This window comes from Mesocricetus auratus, unplaced genomic scaffold (genome assembly GCF_017639785.1).
Source record: "Mesocricetus auratus isolate SY011 unplaced genomic scaffold, BCM_Maur_2.0 Super-Scaffold_100020, whole genome shotgun sequence".
In the NCBI taxonomy this organism is placed as follows: Eukaryota; Metazoa; Chordata; class Mammalia; order Rodentia; family Cricetidae; genus Mesocricetus; species Mesocricetus auratus.
Window position 1 is genome coordinate 20,159,046 of NW_024429201.1, and position 18,191 is coordinate 20,177,236.

The following is an 18,191-nucleotide window of genomic DNA, read 5'->3' on the forward strand; positions in this document are numbered from 1 at the left end:
GTTTTTTCCCCACCAGTCACCTGGGCTCTGCCGCGTTGTAGTCCCCAAATAATACACAAGATGCTGTATTAACTATAAAGCTGTTGGCCTTGCTTGCTTCTTACTGGCTAGCTCTGACTTAAGTATTTACTCCATAATTGTTAATCGTTAATCTTAGTATTTCTCTCACCGGAGAAAAGTTTCTGGGCTTCTTACCCCTATGGTGGTTACATCTTGACTCCCTGTGTTTCTCCTTTCCAGAGTCCTCCTCGACTCCTATTCCCATCTATCTTGCTTCCCTATTGACCAACAGTGCTTTATTGACATATACACAGAACTTCCCCATCATCTCCTCTTTTCTGTCTAAATAAAAGAAAGGTCTTAACTTTAACATAGTCAAATTATATATAACAGAACAGGTATTAAGTTAGAACACAGTTACAATATTTTGTCTATCAGCATTCAGCAAGATTTAAAGAAAATATCATCCATCTCATCCTTGTGAGTCCAAAGTCCTATATGTAGCTTATCTTTTATCATAACTAAAGAAAACTGTAATTATAACTATCTGTCTTCAACTCCATCAAAGACCACAGAAGGATGATATATAAACACTAGGATTGACAGAGACGTCTTGCTGCCTGGACAGTCACCTGAAGTCCCTCTGTAATGTTGGGGCATCCATCTTCAGCCCATAGGCCACAGTGTGTCCAGAAGATTTCTCAGCAAAGCAGGAAATTTCAAACTGTCCATCTGCATTGGCAGTCTGTCAGTCATTTTTCTGTGTCCTGCAGAAAGTCTCGTAGACTCTTCCATGAAGCAGGAACCCTGTAGGACTGTTTGAGTTCAGCAGTCACTTTCCTATGGGTCCTGCATGTCCAGATTATACAACAACAGTCAAGCAGTCCAGGCAAGAGCAGTTTCTTGCTCAAATAGCTAATCTTGCCATGTTGAAGGCAAACTTCATAACAAGTTTCTTCGATGCCGATCTTCCTTTCAGACGTAATTGGTGATGCCAGGAGCAGACATTTCCCATTGTCAAGAAAAACCCTAAACCATTTTAAATGCCATTTTCTGAAAGTCTTTGAAAGGTTTGAAGACTATCTAAATCAAATATATCTCTGTATATCTAGAAAAGCTAACTTACCTTACTATAAGTTCTGACTATTATAAGTAACTATCTATAGTCTGTATTTAGTTATGCATTACATTTTAAAAGAACAGTATAAGCACAATACCTAATCAAGAGGAGAAATATACATATCACAAAATTGACCTTGAATTTGTATCAATAAATGAAAAACCATACCAATACAAAGTACTCATTTCCATACCATAATCCCATTTTTCCTTTAAAAAGAGAATGGTTGTGATCATTAGCCAATTATAAACAACCCCATTCAAATGAAAACAAAGATTTATAAACAGTATGGGGATTTGGACTTCGCTCATTCCAAACTGCCTTCTTCTGGATGGGGGCGTTGTTCATACCATGGGGATCATGACAAAACATAGAAACCTGTATAAGTCCTTATTTTCGGGGTCTGTAAAGCCGTATCATCTTAGCTGTTTTAGATGTTGAATCACTTGGACCACTGCTTCTGGGGGGTCTTGGTTAATCAAACCACAGAAGCCTGGCAGGAATCCACAGCTTTCCATTTTCTGTAGAAACATAAACAAAAACTCTTTTCCAAAGCAACATATCCTTATACTTAAATTTTGAAGTCAAAGCATTTTCAAAAGATATAAGTTGAATTAAGCAGCATTTATAATGAAGTGTACTTTAGTAGTTGTTCCTTAGCAATCAAAAAACTGAAAAACACAATAGTATACAGTATCTAGACTCTCTTGTGTATTTTTCATCTTTATGTGGCTTATTTCTTTTACTTTTATTTATTTTTCTCTTAGACAGGGATTCTCTTTGGAAATATGCCTGCCTCTGCCTCTGGAGCAAATCCTATCGGCATGCGCCACCACAGCCGGCTTCTCTATTTGCCACTATGCCGTTTCTTTTTCTCTCTCAATCCTACGTATATTTTTAAACACAATGTAAACCTTTAGAGGTTTTTCTTCATCCAAGTCTGACTTTACTGTAAATCTTTATGTTTTTCTGGTCACGTGTCTTATCTGTTAAAACCCCGGCTGTTTAAACTGCAGTTTTTCCAACATGGCGGGCGTAAGTATGCTTCCAGCTCATTGTCTCAGTCTATGCTGACATCCAGCAAAAGCTGCCGGCTTGGAGATGTGGTCACTGCCACTTCCAGCTGTTTGTACAACCTTTCAATTGTTAGCAGAGCCTCTTAAAAGAAACTTGCTTTTTTTTTCCTTATGCTGAGTCAGGAAGACTCCCTTAAGCGGAGCCTCGTGAGTCTCTGCTTGTCGCTAGCAAAACAGAACCCACCTGAGAAAAATGCTGCTACTAAAAAGCCGTGCTTCTCTCTGTTCTTTTGTTTCTAAAATCCCTTTTATACTGTTGTCATTTTACGTGGAAATTCATGATCCCACTCCTGATCATCATTTGTAGAGAGAAGCCTTTTCCTTTCCAGCTGCTTTGGTTTTTTTCCCCACCAGTCGCCTGAGCTCCGCCGCGTTGTAGTCCCCAAATAACACACAAGATGCTATATTAATTATGAAACTGTTGGCCTTGCTTGTTTCTTACTGGCTAGCTCTGACTTAAGTATTTGCTCCATAATTGTTAATCGTTAATCTTAGTATTTCTCTCGCCGGAGAAAAGTTTCTTGGCTTCTTACCCCTATGGCGGTTACATCTTGACTTCCTGTGTTTCTCCTACTCAGAGTTCTCCTCGACTCTTAGTCCCACCTATCTTGCTTCCCTATTGGCCAACAGTGCTTTGTTGACATATACACAGGACTCTTTAAACTACCTTTATTTGTGTGTGTGCTGTGCTGTGTGTGTGGTGGTCAGAAGACAACTTGGAGTCAGTTCTCTTACCCCTTCACATAAGTCTCAGTGATTAACTTGGGTCTTCAGGCTTGACAGCAAAGTGCCTGCCTCTCATTCATCCTTCTGGTGATTGTTTTTACATGATCATATTTGATAACTCAGAAACAATTGTTTATCTTTGGTATTCAGTTTTTTGTTTTGTTTTTTTACGAGACAGGGTTTCTCTGTATTGTTTTGGAGGCTGTTGGTCCAGCCTGGCCTCGAACTCACAGAGATCTGCCTGCCTCTGCCTCCTCAGTGCTAGAATTAATGGTGTGAGCAACCATGCCTGGCTCCAGTTAGCATTTATTCTGTTGTTAACAATGTGAAGTTACAAATAAGCAAGATCAACTTGAAAGTAAATACTGTTTCAGCTTTAGGATAGTAAATTCCTGTGATCATTCCTGTAACGTGTACTCGTCCTGCCAGCCACTTGGGTCCCGCTGCTGTCTCAGCCCCCAAATAACACACAGGACACTATATTGATTATGAAGCTGTTGGCCGTTTGCTTGGTTTCTTATCGGCTAGCTCTGACTTAATTATTACCCCATAACTGCTAATCTGAGTATTTCCATGTGTTTTACCAGAGAAATTCCAGACCTCTTTCTCCTCTGGTGTCCTACATCGTGACTGACTGTGCCTCTGTTTCCCAGAATTCCCCCTCGACTCCTAGTCCCACCTATCTTGCTTCTCTATTGGCCAACAGAAGGACTTCCCCCATCACATCCTACACATCGTAATTTGAATCCAGTGCTTTTCCCCCCTTCTGTATGTGCTCCTCCTCAGACTGTAGGGTATCATAACAACTCTCAGATTTGTCTAGTAGAGTTGGGAATATATATGAGGAAAGAGAATAATCCATGGGATGCATGGTGTGAATGTTACAAGGTTTCCCAAACAAACCTAAATCACTGGGGATTTTTTCCTAGGAAAACATGAACAAATAATTGCACACAAAAGATACTCATTGCGCCGGGCGGTGGTGGTGCACACCTTTAATCCCAGCACCCGGGAGGCAGAGGCAGGCAGATCTCTTGTGAGTTTGAGGCCAGCTTGGTCTACAGAGTGAGTTCCAGGACAGCCTCCAAAACAATACAGAGAAACCCTGTCTCGAAAAACCAAAAAAAAAAAAAAAAAAAAAAAAAAAAAGATATTCATTGCAATATTGTTCCTACTATGACAAAATTGGGAGGGTTGGCTAAGATATTTGATAATTCTCATGTAGTGAAATGTTGTAGCTATTAAAAATACTGAAGAGGCTGGGCCTGGTAATGTATGCCTTTCATCCCAGAACTCAGGGTAGTTGTAAGTGCATCTTTGTGAGTTAGCCTTGTCTATATAAGAAAGCCCCAGGCCAGCCAAGGCTACAGAGTGGGACTTTGTCTCAAAAAAAAAAGTTGTTGATAGTTTTTTATCTTCATCACTGTCCTATTGCTGTGATCATGATGTCCTTTATAAAAGAAGGCATGTAATTGAGGCTGGCTTACTGTTTTCAGAGGTCTAGTCCATTATTGTCATGGCCGCACACTGGCAGACGTGGTGCTGGAGAAGTATCTGGGAGTTCTACATCCATGTCCAAAGGAAGAAAAAAGTCACTGCAGTGGCTTGGTTTGGGCTTTTGAAACCTCAAAGTGTCACACCCAGTGACACACTTCTCCAACAAGGCCACACTTAATCCTTCTTTAGTGCCACTCCCTGATGACTAAGCATTCAAATATATTAGCCTGTGGAGGCCGTTCTTACTCAAACCACCACGTCTCATTCCCTTGCCCCCATAGGCTTGTAGCCATGTCCTAATGCAAACAAACAAACAAACAAAAAAAAACAAAACAAAAAAACCCCAAAAAACAAAAAACCATTCAGTTCAATTTCAAAAGTCCCTCTAATCTATTATAGTTTCAACACTGTTTAAAAGCCATAAGATCAAGTCTCTTTTGAGACTCATTGCAGTCTCTTATCTGTAACCCTCAGTGAAATCAAAATAAAAAAGCAGATAACATACTTCTAATGTGCAATGGCACAGAATATACATTGTTATTCCAAAAGGGAAGAAAGAGAGCATAGTGCGGAAATACTGGACCAAAGAAAGACTGAAAACCAGCAGAGAAAACTACATTCTGCATTTCCATATCCAGTGTCAAAGCAGTCTTCAGATCTCCAATTCTTTTCAAGCTTTGGTGACTGCAACACATGTCTGTCTCATGGGCTGGTTCCACACCTGGCTTGCAACTTCCTTTGACAAGTACCTTCTGGCATCTCCAACACTTTGGGATCTCGAACACAATCTCATGGAATCCTCACCAAGCTGTGATAACTTATGGATGGCAGGATTTTTATTTTCTGCAAATGTTTGCTGTTGTCCACATGTCATCCTTTTTTCCATTATCTTTAGAAAACACGTTTAGAAATAGAGTGCAGGTTGAGCTTTCTACTGACATGAACTTTGCAAACTCTTTCTTCATAAAGCTTCCCTCTTATAATTATCTGTTTTCCTTGATTCTACCAGGAAAATAAGGCTTTTTGATGGTGGTATATTAAAATACAGTTAATCTCTAAGCTAAGCAAATCACAGAGACCTGAGGGTAGGAACCTGCAGCAAAGATGGTTTGGGTTCATCCTAGGCTAGTGACATGCTCCCTTAAAAAAAACTTAAGAGAGTTTCAGTTTTCACTAAGTATGTAGGCCAGCTGTAGTGGCACACACCTTTAATCCCAGCAGCTGGGAGGGAGAGGCAGGCAGAGCTCTTGAATTTGAGGCCAGCCTGATCTACAGAGTGAGTTCTAGGACAGCCAGGGCCACATAGTTGTTGGGAGCCACGTAGCCTAGTCTCAGATCAACATATGACTACCTGTCCAATGGTTTTCCTCGGGACAAGGCACCTGTGGAAATGGACTCTCACTTGACAAGTAGTCCACAGAACAGGGTTGTAATTTGCAAAATTCCTGCAGTTTGCAGCTTCTTTCTCATACTGTTGATTCTTTGAATGATTTTAAGTTTTACTTTGTCAGTCACACATGCAACAGTTGTAATTTTCCCTGGCAATTCTGTTCTTTCTCAGTTATGTTCTCCTAAGGTTCAGCAGGGGGCTAATGCTTCTCAAATCTCTAATCTAGCTACAACTCCTAATCTTGGGAACTTTGCTCACTCACTAAAGACAATTAGGTACATATGAAAGAACAACACTTGGAATATTAACTGTCTCAGTTCTGGAAAGGAGAGTAAGGCATGTATGCACAGACTAGGGAAAGCCTCAGGAAACACATAGTGGTAACTGTTGAAAGTAGATTCCCTTGACACCAAGCATATAGAATCAATGATAGGCTGGTATGATGCAATGGAAAGATGCAGTGTAAAATACGGGATTTAGAGATCCATTTTATCATACAAAGGAACTTATGTTGGTGGAAGAAGTATACTAATGTGAGATGGGGAAAGAGTGCAGTATCAAAGTCTGACTTACAGAGAGATTGAGACATGGGTCCCTCTTGTAGAAAAGGGAGCTGTATAAAAGCATATCTTGCAGACGTGAAAGAATTGTCTGGGTTTGAATATTGTTCTTATAGCATTGTGTCCATGTCTGTTACTTTTTAACTTTGTAACTGCAAGTAGCTGCCAGGTGACATAAGTGCTGCAAGAGCAGGATGTGTCTGGCTTGAGTTCAGCAAAAATGCTGAACTCTGTGTCTAGAATAAGATTTTGAATTGGGTGAGAAAATGTATTTGGGGAAGCATAAAGGGAAACAATGGGGGCTTTTACAATGATTACAATGTATTTCTTAAAAGTCAAAATAGGACCAACAATAAAGCTGTTCATGTAAATAGGGTAGAGAAATCTCTGTGAAAGTATAAAGGGGGCTTGAGCTATTCAGAACCCGAACTGGAGCTGAGGCTGGACCCCGGCACACAGTGAGACCCTGTCTTGAAGGAAAAAAAGAAAAGCAAGCAAACTTTGATCAAATTTGTCTCCATGTCAGTTTGCATGTACATCCTCACAGGCATATTTTCCATGGCCATGTGACCAGAGCCCCAGTTGGAGGTTGCTGCTTGAGGTGGTGTCCTTTCAGCTTCCTGCTGGCTTAGTCATCAGAACCCTGTCTCCACGTATGTACAGCTGCTGGCTGTGCTTCTTTATGGTACCCCTTGGTGGCCCCACCATGCTTAGTGAAAGGCTCCAGTCAGTTCTTCAGCTGGAGGTAGGAGGCAGCATCCCAGCATCCCTTCCTGAGGACAGAAGTGGGTGAACCAACTTCTTTTTTGTTGTTTGTATATAGATTATATATATTTTCCCTTAGAAACTAGAGAGAGAATGTTTGTGTGAGTGTACACACACACACACACACACACACACACACACAGAGTGCACACGCCTCAGAGAAACACCATAGGTCTTCCTAGAATTGGAGTTACATATAGGTATAAGCTGCCTGACTTGGGTTCTAAGAATCAAACCCAAGTCCTCCTTAAGAGCAGTACAAACTCCTAACCACTGATCTACCACTCTTTTTGTGTGTTTTTGAGATCGCATCACACTGTAGTTTTGACTGGCTTTGAGTTTATTTACTGTGTAGCTCAGGTTGGCCCTGACATTACTATGTAATCTAGCCAGGCCTCAAACCCATTGTGTAGTCCAGGCTGGCACTACATTGGGCTGTGTTACAGCCCACATTTTCAAATAATAGAAGCTAGGAGTTATATACTGGAAACCCAACTTCTGCAAGAGGGCATTTCCATTAATTTACATGTATGAACAGATTTTTCTTTCTCCCGAAAGAAAAGGCATTGTATGAAATATGTAAAACAGACTACTGCAAATAACCTCTGAAAACAAGTGTTTTATTGGCAGGGAAAAGACAACCCTATGTGCTTCCTGACGTCTTTGGGCAAGAAATATGGGAATTTTAAAATTCAATTATTTTCAAGTTCAGTAGTTAACCAGAAGTAATGTAGCCCGTCAGACATTCCAAGGCATGCATATTTTACATGGCTTCAATGAATTTTGCAGATACTATCTATTTTTCTATAACAGTCCTAGAAATAACCTCTGGCTTTTCATGTGAATAACTGCAAACCATATCACCTGGAATTTCTTTGAGCAGTCAAGGAAAAATACCTAGATATCATCAACAACTCTGAAGTCAGTTTCCCAGAGGAAACCAGGAGGGGACTAGTCCCACACACAAGTTGCTTCTTCAGAAGCACCAATCAGTGCCCACTGGAGATTTTATTTTGGGGTGTGTGTAATGCCAGAGAGAATTGAATCTAGGGCTTCAAGCATCTAGTCGCTTTACTATTGACCTAGACATCTGACTCTTCCTGGAGAGTTTTTTGTTGTTGTTTTTTTTGGGGGGGTTGTTTGTTTTTTGTTTTGTTTTTGTTTTTTTTTTTCAAGACAGGGTTTCTCTGTGGTTTTGGAGGCTGTCCTGGAACTCACTCTATAGACCAGGGTGGTCTCGAACCCACAGAGATCCGCCTGCCTCTGCCTCCTGAGTGCTGGGATTAAAGGCGTGTGCCACCACTGCCCAGCTTCCCTGGAGGTTTTTAATTAGAAATACTTAGTATAGATGTGCTCTGCCTTCACAGCATTTTGAAAATTCACTACTCATTCTTATTTCTCTTAATTGCAAGAAATGGTATGCCCTTGTCCTACAGCCAAGGTGACTTGAATCTCTGAAGTTTCGCTCTGTTTGCTTTGTCTTTTGAAAGTCTAGAAATGTAACCTTGTTGACTTAGTACGGCATAGTTCTCCTTGAGTCATGTGGCTTAGGTTCAGCGCCTATTGTTACTGAGTATGGTGAAGGGCATCTTTTAAATGTGAGATAACTTCTTGGCAGTGGCCATTTAGTGGAAGGTGGCAGCCCTTATCATTGTGATAGATGGTAAGATTAAGGAAATAGTGACAGTCTACTTGTGCTGTTCCCAGTTTGATTAAAGACACCCTAGCTTGCCTTCCTTGTTCATTGCCACATACAAACTCTGTTCTTTATACATATTTTTTATTTTTAAATTTAAATTAGAAACAAGGTTGCTTCACATGTCAATTCCAGGTCCCTCTCCGTTTCCCTTCCCTCCTCCCGTGCCCTCCCACCAATCCCCCCAATAGCCCCTCATTTCCCCAGGGAGGGTGAGGCCCTCCATGGGGGTGTCCATAAAATGACAAACTCTGTTCTAATGTGCCAAACTGTACCTACAGACCTTGTGTGACCATCCTAGGGAAGTGATTAGAGAGACAATGCTAGGAAATGCCTTGAGGCTTAGCAGAAGCATGGGGATGGGGATGGCCTAACGTTCACCTACTGAATCTCTAGACCTTTACCTGGTGAGGGAACCCATCTCACGAACACACACTTTCTCTTAGAGTATATATATGTATATTTAATATGTTTAGGATTTGTGTTTTAAATGGGTACTTTTCTCTGGTATCTGTTCTTGACTACTGAAGGAGAACTAAATCTGATAATGAAGATTATAGGAATTAGGAATACATTTTTAAATGATAAGAGAGTGATGAACATAAAACTCACCACTCCATGGTTTGTAATGGGAAGTTTGTTAGTTTTTATTGTCAAGTTGTCACAAACTAGAGTCACCTGGGAAGAGGGAGCCTCAGCTGAGAAATTCCATGGATCAGATCGACCCGTGGTTGTGTCTGCCTGTGTCTGTGGAGCATTTTTCTTGATTGGTAGCTGATGCAGGAGAGCCCCTCCCACTCTGGGAAGCATATTCCTGGGCGGTGGGTCTTCTGGGCTGCATAAGCAAGCTAGCAGAGAGTCAGCAGTAAGTAGTGACTCTTGGAGGTTTCTTACTCAAGCTCTCCTGCCTTGGCCCCCTTCATGATGGAATGTAGCTTTAGAATGAAATCAAGGCTTTCCTCCCCAAATTGTTTTGGTCACAGCCTTTATCACAGCAACAGAAAGCAAACTAGAACAGTGACAATAATGGGGGAACAAATGAAAACTCTGACAAAATTGGGGGACATTTGTAATTCAAAATCACCAAGTACAATGAAGGAGTGTCAGGGCAAAAGAGTTAAGCAGAAAGGAGATCATGCAGGCGAATGGGCTGAGAGCTTAGCCATGCAGGACCATTTGCCTGACAGATGGCTGGCTAACAGTGACAGAAACTTGCTCAGATGCGAAGGATGCCTTTGGAATGTATGTGCAAGTTAGAAGCAAAGCTGGAAATACAGAGGTGACCATTCTGAGGAACCAAACTAAACAACAACAAAAAGGAAACTTAGCATAGAGCTGTCTGTGGGCCAGATTTGATAGTTTTAGGGAAGAGGCCACCAGAGGAGCTCACCAATCTTAATCTTGCCTCTTGGTTGGCTGCAGAGAGGTACAGCCTGGTAAAAGTAGCTCCCTATTTAATATAGCAGGTCAATTTTCTCATGGTCTATCATAGGCTGTCCCTGCATAAACACATAAATATTTTGTCCTGGAAGCACATAATCCAAAGGAGCGTAATGATTTAAAATTTCAATTTGAGTTTGCAGCATAGTTTAGTGGACAGTGCTTGTTTAGCATATATGAAGTCCTGGGTTTAAATTTAAATTTAATATCAATTAAATATTGTTTAAGTTAAAATGTAAATCAGACAAAAAGCTGAGAAAGGAGACAGGAGAATGACATGGCTGATAAGTGCTCTTGTGAAATATGTTTCTGTGAGTAAGTGAAACGATGAGACAATGTAGAAGATTGACAGAGCGCTTATCTCTCCATAAAGCACACACAAGAAAAGACATGATGCAGCTCAGATAGGATCAGTGTCGCACCTGTCTGTGCAGCCTGCATCCGAGAATGTAGCGAGGTGGTCGGGATAGATGACACAGAAACCGGTCGGTTGCTTTAAGAAAACTTCATGCTTCTCCAGTCAGCTTAGGAGCACACCCCAAGAAAAAACACTTCCCTTTTTAAGGACTTCTGCCATCCATCTACATGCAATTCTTTCCAGACTTCTCACCCTCCTGGCTGGTGGTTTAATCTCCGGCCCCAGAATCAGGGAGACACAGCAGGGAGCAGGAAGAAGCATCTGTCCGTAGGGGGTGTCAAAGTCATGGTGTTTCAGTGAGCAAGCCCTTATCTGAGCCCTATCAAGAGCTTTATAGCACTGAATTGTTTTCAGTAAACATTATCTCACAGCTGCCTGCTCCCAGGCCGAAGGGGAAGTGGGTTTCTGCTCAAGGTCTGGTGTCCCCACAGATCAGCGAGAGAGCAGATGTAAATGCTGATCTTGGAAGCTCCAGAGAACAACGGGAGGGTGGAAGCCCTGAATGAGCAGCTAGAGATAAGCAGAATAAAATGATCATTCATGGCAAGTGCCAATCATGTAAATTAACTTCTAGACTTAGCCTTTGGAATTTCTAGGACCCCCTGCCCCATCTGGATCACATTGATCAGAGCCACCAGGTCTGGTTGGCTGACCTGAGAGGGTAACTTGTACTCTGACTGCTGCCTGGAATCACGGTGTCACATGGTTCTGTTTGGTTTCCATTTCTCATCTCATTAATAGAATTTCAGTTACCTTTCATCCAGAAAATATTCTTTGAGGACCTAGATGGCCAGCCAGGTACTTTGTTAAGTGCAAGGGGACATCACTATTGACAAATCGGGTGTGTTTCTGCCTCACAGAGCACACTGATTTTCAAACTAAAAGAATTGTGTTGGGTGGTTGGGTCAGGAGGCCTCTAAGATTAAAACATCAACAACACTGTTTAGTCGTCAGTTCCCAGCTTTAAATGAACCACCAGGTCACCAGGGAGCAGACCTGTGTCCTGAAATAGTCTCCCTCGGCTACAGAAATTGGAGGACTCATCATGGGAGCTTGGCTTCTTGGAAGGGCAGTAGCTCTGGATGCTCTGGAATGCCTCCTTCACCCTCCACCCCCCACCCTAAGACAGCCCTGATGAACAGGTAACCAGAATCTTGGATAACCTCTAAAGCTATTTTTAAAAAGTATATACCTCTTTGCTTATGTCAGAGATGACAGATCATAAGTTCAAACAAAAGCATTTATGCTATGACATGTTGCATATGCTCTATGTTGTAATGTGTCATGGTATTGTAAGTACTGGCATTTTATCATTCAATGTTCCTGCTTTTTAAGATGTCCAACTGGATAAGCATTCCTCAGTAACTCAACAGTGTTAAAAATGCTCATAATTTACTTTAAAATTCTGCAGGCTGTGATATTTTGCTATGTGTTACTTAGGCTAATCTGTCACCCAGGTGACATGGGACATCAGTGAGGCAGCATCAGCAGGCATTCTGCCAGCCTAAGACTCAGGTGACTGACAGAATATCTGAGACTTGGCTAACTACCTTTTTAATTGGTGAAAACTGGCCTATTAATATCAAGTGCCAGGTAAATGCTAACAGTGGGTTTTCCCAGGGCAATTGGAGGGATAAAGACATGAACTTTAGAAATGTTCCTTATCCTGGAATGAAGGGGTGGCCTTCATTCTCCTGAAGGCTGACTGAAAAGGGAGAGTTGATGTGAAGTCATGCTACTGTAGTCAGAGCTTCTCTGGATGTAAGACAGAAGGGTGACCCAGAAGTTTGAGGCCAGGCTGGGGATCATAGCCAGACACCCTTTCAAACAAATTAAAACACAACAAAAATATCCCAGACAGCTGGGCCATAGTAGAGCACGCCTTTAATTCCCACACTAGGGAGGCAGAGGCAGGCAGATCTCTGAGTTTAAGGACAACCTGGTCTACAGAGTGAGTCCAGGACCAAGACAGCTAGGGCTGTTATACAGAGAACCCCTGCTTCAAATAAATAAACAAACAAACAAACAAATAAATAAAGGTGTGTGGGGGTGGTGATGGTGGTAGTGACAAAGTCTGATGGCCCAAAGCACAGGGAGTGTGAGACAACTAAGTTCTGGAATGTTCCGATAGCTGCCTCTAGACAGTTGTTAGCAGGTAGCTCTATAACCTGCTCTGTAATTATTGGTTAATGTTTAATAAAGGTCTGTATATTTAACAGGACTTGATTTATTTGAGGTGTGTGCTCGAACCCATTGGTGAGATTGTGGGCACTAGATAGATTTTAGTCACTGCAAGGTATTTTTGGTTGTTACTGACAGTTACCTGACATCATGGACATGGTTAAGTTATATCATGACAGCCATAATCTCTTTTTTAGTCAGTCAATATTTAAAATGTTTTCAGCATGGTAAATTTTTATGTCCATGTATTTCTTTGGCACAGACTTTTATTCTGATGCATTATTTTTGTAAGGTTGTTATTCATTAATTATTTTATCATATTTATTTGAAATGTTTTATTTTTCAAAAATAAAATTATGTCTGTATTCTACCTATCTTTCTTTATCGTCAGCCATTTTTAACTTCTTTATCAATGTTAGGTCCAAGGTATTAAAATATTCTTGTATCACATGGTCAGTACAAATTAGGAGTAGCGTAATTGATCATCCACGAATGACACATGCTGGTAACCTGTCGCACCTGCTGTGCAGCCTGCATCCAAGAATGTAGCAAGGTGGTCGGGATAGATGACACAGAGACCGTTCGGTTGCTTCAATAAAACTTTATGCTTCCCAAGTCAGCTTAGGAGAGAAGTCTCTCCAAGAAAAAACGCTTCCCTTTTTAAGGACTTCTGCCATCCATCTACATACAATTCTCCAACAACTCTCCCAGACTTCTCACCCTCCTGGCTGGTGGTTTAATCTCTGGCCCCAGAATCGGGGAGAAACAGCATGGGGGGACAGGAAGAAGCATCTAGCCATAGGGGGTGTCAAAGTCATGGTGTTTCAGTGAGCAAGCCCTTATCTGAGCCCTATCAAGAGCTTTATAGCACTGAATTGTTTTCAGTAAACATTATCTCACAGCTGCCTGCTCTCAGGCCGAAGGGGAAGTGGGTTTCTGCTCAAGGTCTGGTGTCCCCACAATTCACCCCTTTTTATTTTTAAATGAGGCACTCCTGGCTTAGGTCAAGTGGGGTCACCCTCCCTTGCCCGTCCTCGGGGGACCTTGAACCCCTGTCTTAGGTGGGAGGGGTCGTCCCCACAGGTTGTCCGTCAACAAAGCGCCCCAACCTTAGAATCATCTGTAATAAGGCTTTATGGCTATCGGGATTGCCATGGGCTAAGGCACTTTGAACTCAGCACGAAGCCAGAATGCCTACTGTCACTGTTACCATTCCTAGGACCCCCACTGACATAGCGCCTCTCTGTCACCTGCCCATCCCCCAATCTGGGCCGTAGCATTTTACCACCAGTCTTTCTTTGTTACAAGGGTGATTTATAGTTACAATTTGACGGTTAAAACAGTGATAAAGTTTACAATCATTTTAAGATCTACCTAGGAAAGCATTAGATAGTGCACTTGCACAGATACATTAGGTACAATCATTGATGTTACACATGTAGCATAAAAAATATGTACAAGAGGCTTGTTGCACTATTTACAGAGTACCAATTTGTTCCTGTGGTGATGTAGTCTGTCGATTTAATGTCAGTAGTATCAGCCGAACATGTAACCCGAGTCAAAGTCTTTTTGTCGCACCAGGACAAACCACATTTCTCCAGAAAAACACACTGGCATAGGTGTGATTCCAGAAACAGGAACTACCAAGTCTGATATTTCAAGCCCTGTTTAAATACTGAAAAGAGTCTTGGGCCACTCATCACAGTCCATACCAATGTCCAAATGTTTTAAATGGGTCCTTTTTTCCCAAGGCAAAATGAATTCTGTTGTTTTAAGGTGTGTCAAAGGCAAACTGCTAATCTTCCAGTTTTGTTGGCTTTGGGATGAAAACTCACGGGTCCAGGAGGTTGATGTAGCAGGCCTGATGAGAAACTGGAAATCTCGAACTGACTGTTTTATTTCTTTCTCGGGCTGTAGATTTGATGACATCAAGGGTCAGGAACACCGATTTAGGAGATCTCCAACTGGCTTGGGCAGGCTCCCACGGTCTCAGGTCCATTTTTTTCTGCTCCATGCATCTCACCAAATGTTGTGACAGCTACTGAAGCTTTATTCTTTTCCTGCAAGAAAACACAAACATGCCCTCGACCCCAAATTAGGGTCTTATCTACTGTCTAGTGTATGGATGTTTCCATTTGACCTGAGCAATAGTTGTTTAACTTCCATTATGTCAGAATCTGTCTGAAGTAGATTGCTCACTGGCATTTACATTTAAAAAATTCTTAAATGAGGAGTGGATTATTTAATGAATCATGTGGGGACTGGGGACATTACTCCCCCTTTTTTATTTTTAAATTTTGTATGAACTGTTGAAGTTGGACCATAACAGTAGAAGGATTTGTCTACCCTCCTTAGTCAACTATCTAGGTGAATTGGGATCACTATTTAAATTATTAGTAGATGTCCTTTAAAAGGGATATAACCATTAAGTACCTTTGAGAATCATTTAAGGATTGTAAACTATACTATGTCCCAAATAGTCCTTTTTTTTTTTAACCTGTAGCTCTCACTAGCTGACAAGGCCTGGTTTGCATCTGAGCTGACAAGGCCTAATTTGTATCTACACAGACACCTTTGGGGGTGGGGCCTGCCAAAGCGGCAGGGCAGTTCCCTGAAAAACCTCTCTCTCTCTCTCTCTCTCTCTCTCTCCCTCCCTCCCTCCCTCCCTCCCTCCCTCCCTCCCTCCCTCCCTCCCTCCCTCCCTCTCTCTCTCTCTCTCTCTCTCTCTCTCTCTCTCTCTCTCTCTCTCTCTCTTTTGACTGGCTCTGAGGGCTTAACTTAAATTTTTTGTTAAAATATTAACCAACTGACTGGATGTTTCTTTTGGCTATATCTAAATCGATTTAGGTAGTTTTTAACTGTTTGAAGGGATTTAAGTATCCCTTTAATCATATCCAAGGCAATTAGAACAGTTGCTTTTGTCAACATTTACGCATTTACATTTCACACTTCATACATACTGACGTGGCCACGTCCATACACACAGACCATGCATACATATCTCTCCTTTTGCCTAGGTTATGATTAGTTTGTTGAACTGAAACTTCTTTAACAGAACAACTCCAGTCAATCGTTGAATTAAAACAAAAGGTTGAAAAAGTTCTGTATGTCCCTCATCATTTCTTCATTTGAGAAGTTTTTTTTTTATTGTATTACTTTTTATTGAAACGCATCTTGCATTTAGTAAGGCTGTTTTCTGGGTTTTGCAGTACACTTTAATGTTAAAGATTAAATTATTTTTTACATGCAAGTAGTGTCTTTCCCCAAGTGGGAACAATGATGATTAAAAAGATGACATACCACATGAAGTAAGTGTCTTTTTTAATTGAAAAGCAAAGAAAATATCTAGTTACAGCCCCTCCAAAACCAAACTGGGTAGAGTAAACTACATATCTAGCAACATATTAAAAATTAAAGAAGAAAAAACAAGTCCTCAGATCTAATTAAGAGAGCCCAACTGTGTACAAGCTTACCAGCAGCAGAGAGGCTGAAAGATATCCTAATCCTGACAACCCCATTCACAACATTAACTTCAAGTTGCTGTGTTCCAGTTTCCGACTCCATGAACAAAGATCATGTTTTGTTAATTCTATTTCAGCATACTTCTCATAAGTTGTTTTATTTACAATGCCAACTTAGAAAGGCTCACTGAAATTAACTGGACAATGAACTAGGCAGAAATTGCTTTACAGAAAGAGGGAAAGCCCAAAATGCCACTTTCCACAGAGAACCCAAAGTTCAGCTTTATTCAGAGTAATGAGAAAAACAAAACAAAACAAAACAAAAACCTTCTGCTCATAGAAGAAACTCAGCCATAGGTCAGATCTGTACTGGAACTACACATGCAATGAGGACAAGGCTGTGTTTGTCTACTGTTTTCTAATATTAACAATTATAAACAAAGCAGTGCACTAGCATTTAGAACAACCCTTCTAGTGTTACAGTGTCAGGCACAGTATTTTCACTTCTCTTCACACCACTGGTTCTCTTCGCGTACCTGGGCCTCTTCTTCTTCAGTAAAGTCGTTTTTTATGTTGAAGGTTTTACGAATCTCCTCAGGAGTTTTCCCTTTAATCATATTGGCCACAGTCTTGCACGTGACATCAAGCAAACCTTTGATGTCTAAGTAGTTTGCAGCCAGAATAAGTTCAAAAAGTGTTCCTTAGTCAACTTTCAGGAATTTTTGGTCCCAAACAGGAATATCATCTGTCCGCTTTTCTTTGTTCTCATCATCCTCAGGAGGAGGAGGGTCATCCTTGTGATGGGTGCACCACTGAATGACCTTTTTTAGAATTGCTGCATTAACATTTGGTAAAGGAACAGGATCATCATCTCCCTCATCATCCATTCCCAAATCTTCCAGCATGGTCTTGATGGTCACAGATTGTTTGGCAATTTCTACATCAACTTCAAATATCTCTCCATCAGAACTCTGCAACTTGATCGAAGGCATAGTGCTCGGCGAGGCTGACAGGCCGCGCTCCAACACGATGAGAAATACCGAAGACAAGGCCACTCCATTTGAGAAGTTTTGAGCTACACCCAGGGGCTACAGCCATACCCACTCCTTGTAATTCTGTAGATGTAAAGTGGAAAGGCAAGGCTTTTGCCAAAAGTTTTTAGAGATGACTCACAAAATTGACCTTAAATTTGTATCAATAACCTACCCCATATAAATGTAACCAAACATTTTTATTTTATATACCTTTGCCTTTTTCTTTACTGAATACTAATACCTCATTTATTAACTGTTACCAATTTTTTAAATTGACCTTAAACTTGTATCAATAACCTACCCCATATAAATGTAAACATTTCTTTTATTTTATATACCTTTGTCTTTTTTTTTACTGAATACTAATACCTCATTTATTAACTTTACCAATTTTTTAAATTTACCCGTCTTTAATCTATCCTCCCAATGAGGATGATCCTCCAATCCACCCTCCAACTGAGGGCAACTTCTTATCTTAGGTTTCCTTTCTTTCCTGACCTTTGTTAGGTGAGGACCTAGACATTTAATCCAATCTACCCTTCAACTGAGGGTGATCTCTTAGGTTCCCTTTCTTTCCTGACCTTTGTCAGGCAAGGTCCTAGACATTTAATCTGGTACCCCTAGCTTGGTACCCCCTTTTTAATATATACTTATAGCCTTACTTGTTGGCTATCCTTTTAGTTCTCTGAGTTTTCCTTTACTTTCCTGATCTCAGTGGATCAGGTGAAAGATTGGCCTTATTTATTAACTTTACCAATTTTTTAAATTTATCTATCTTTAATCCATCCTCCCATTGAGGATGATTCTCCAATCCACCCTCCAACTGC

General features: G+C 41.0%; 1 pseudogene; it reads right to left on the reverse strand.

The window, feature by feature from the left end:
- Positions 1-16,173: 16,173 nt before the first annotated feature.
- On the reverse strand, positions 16,174-17,366 carry LOC121133129 (annotated as a pseudogene).
- Between the last annotated feature and the right edge of the window lie 825 nt (positions 17,367-18,191).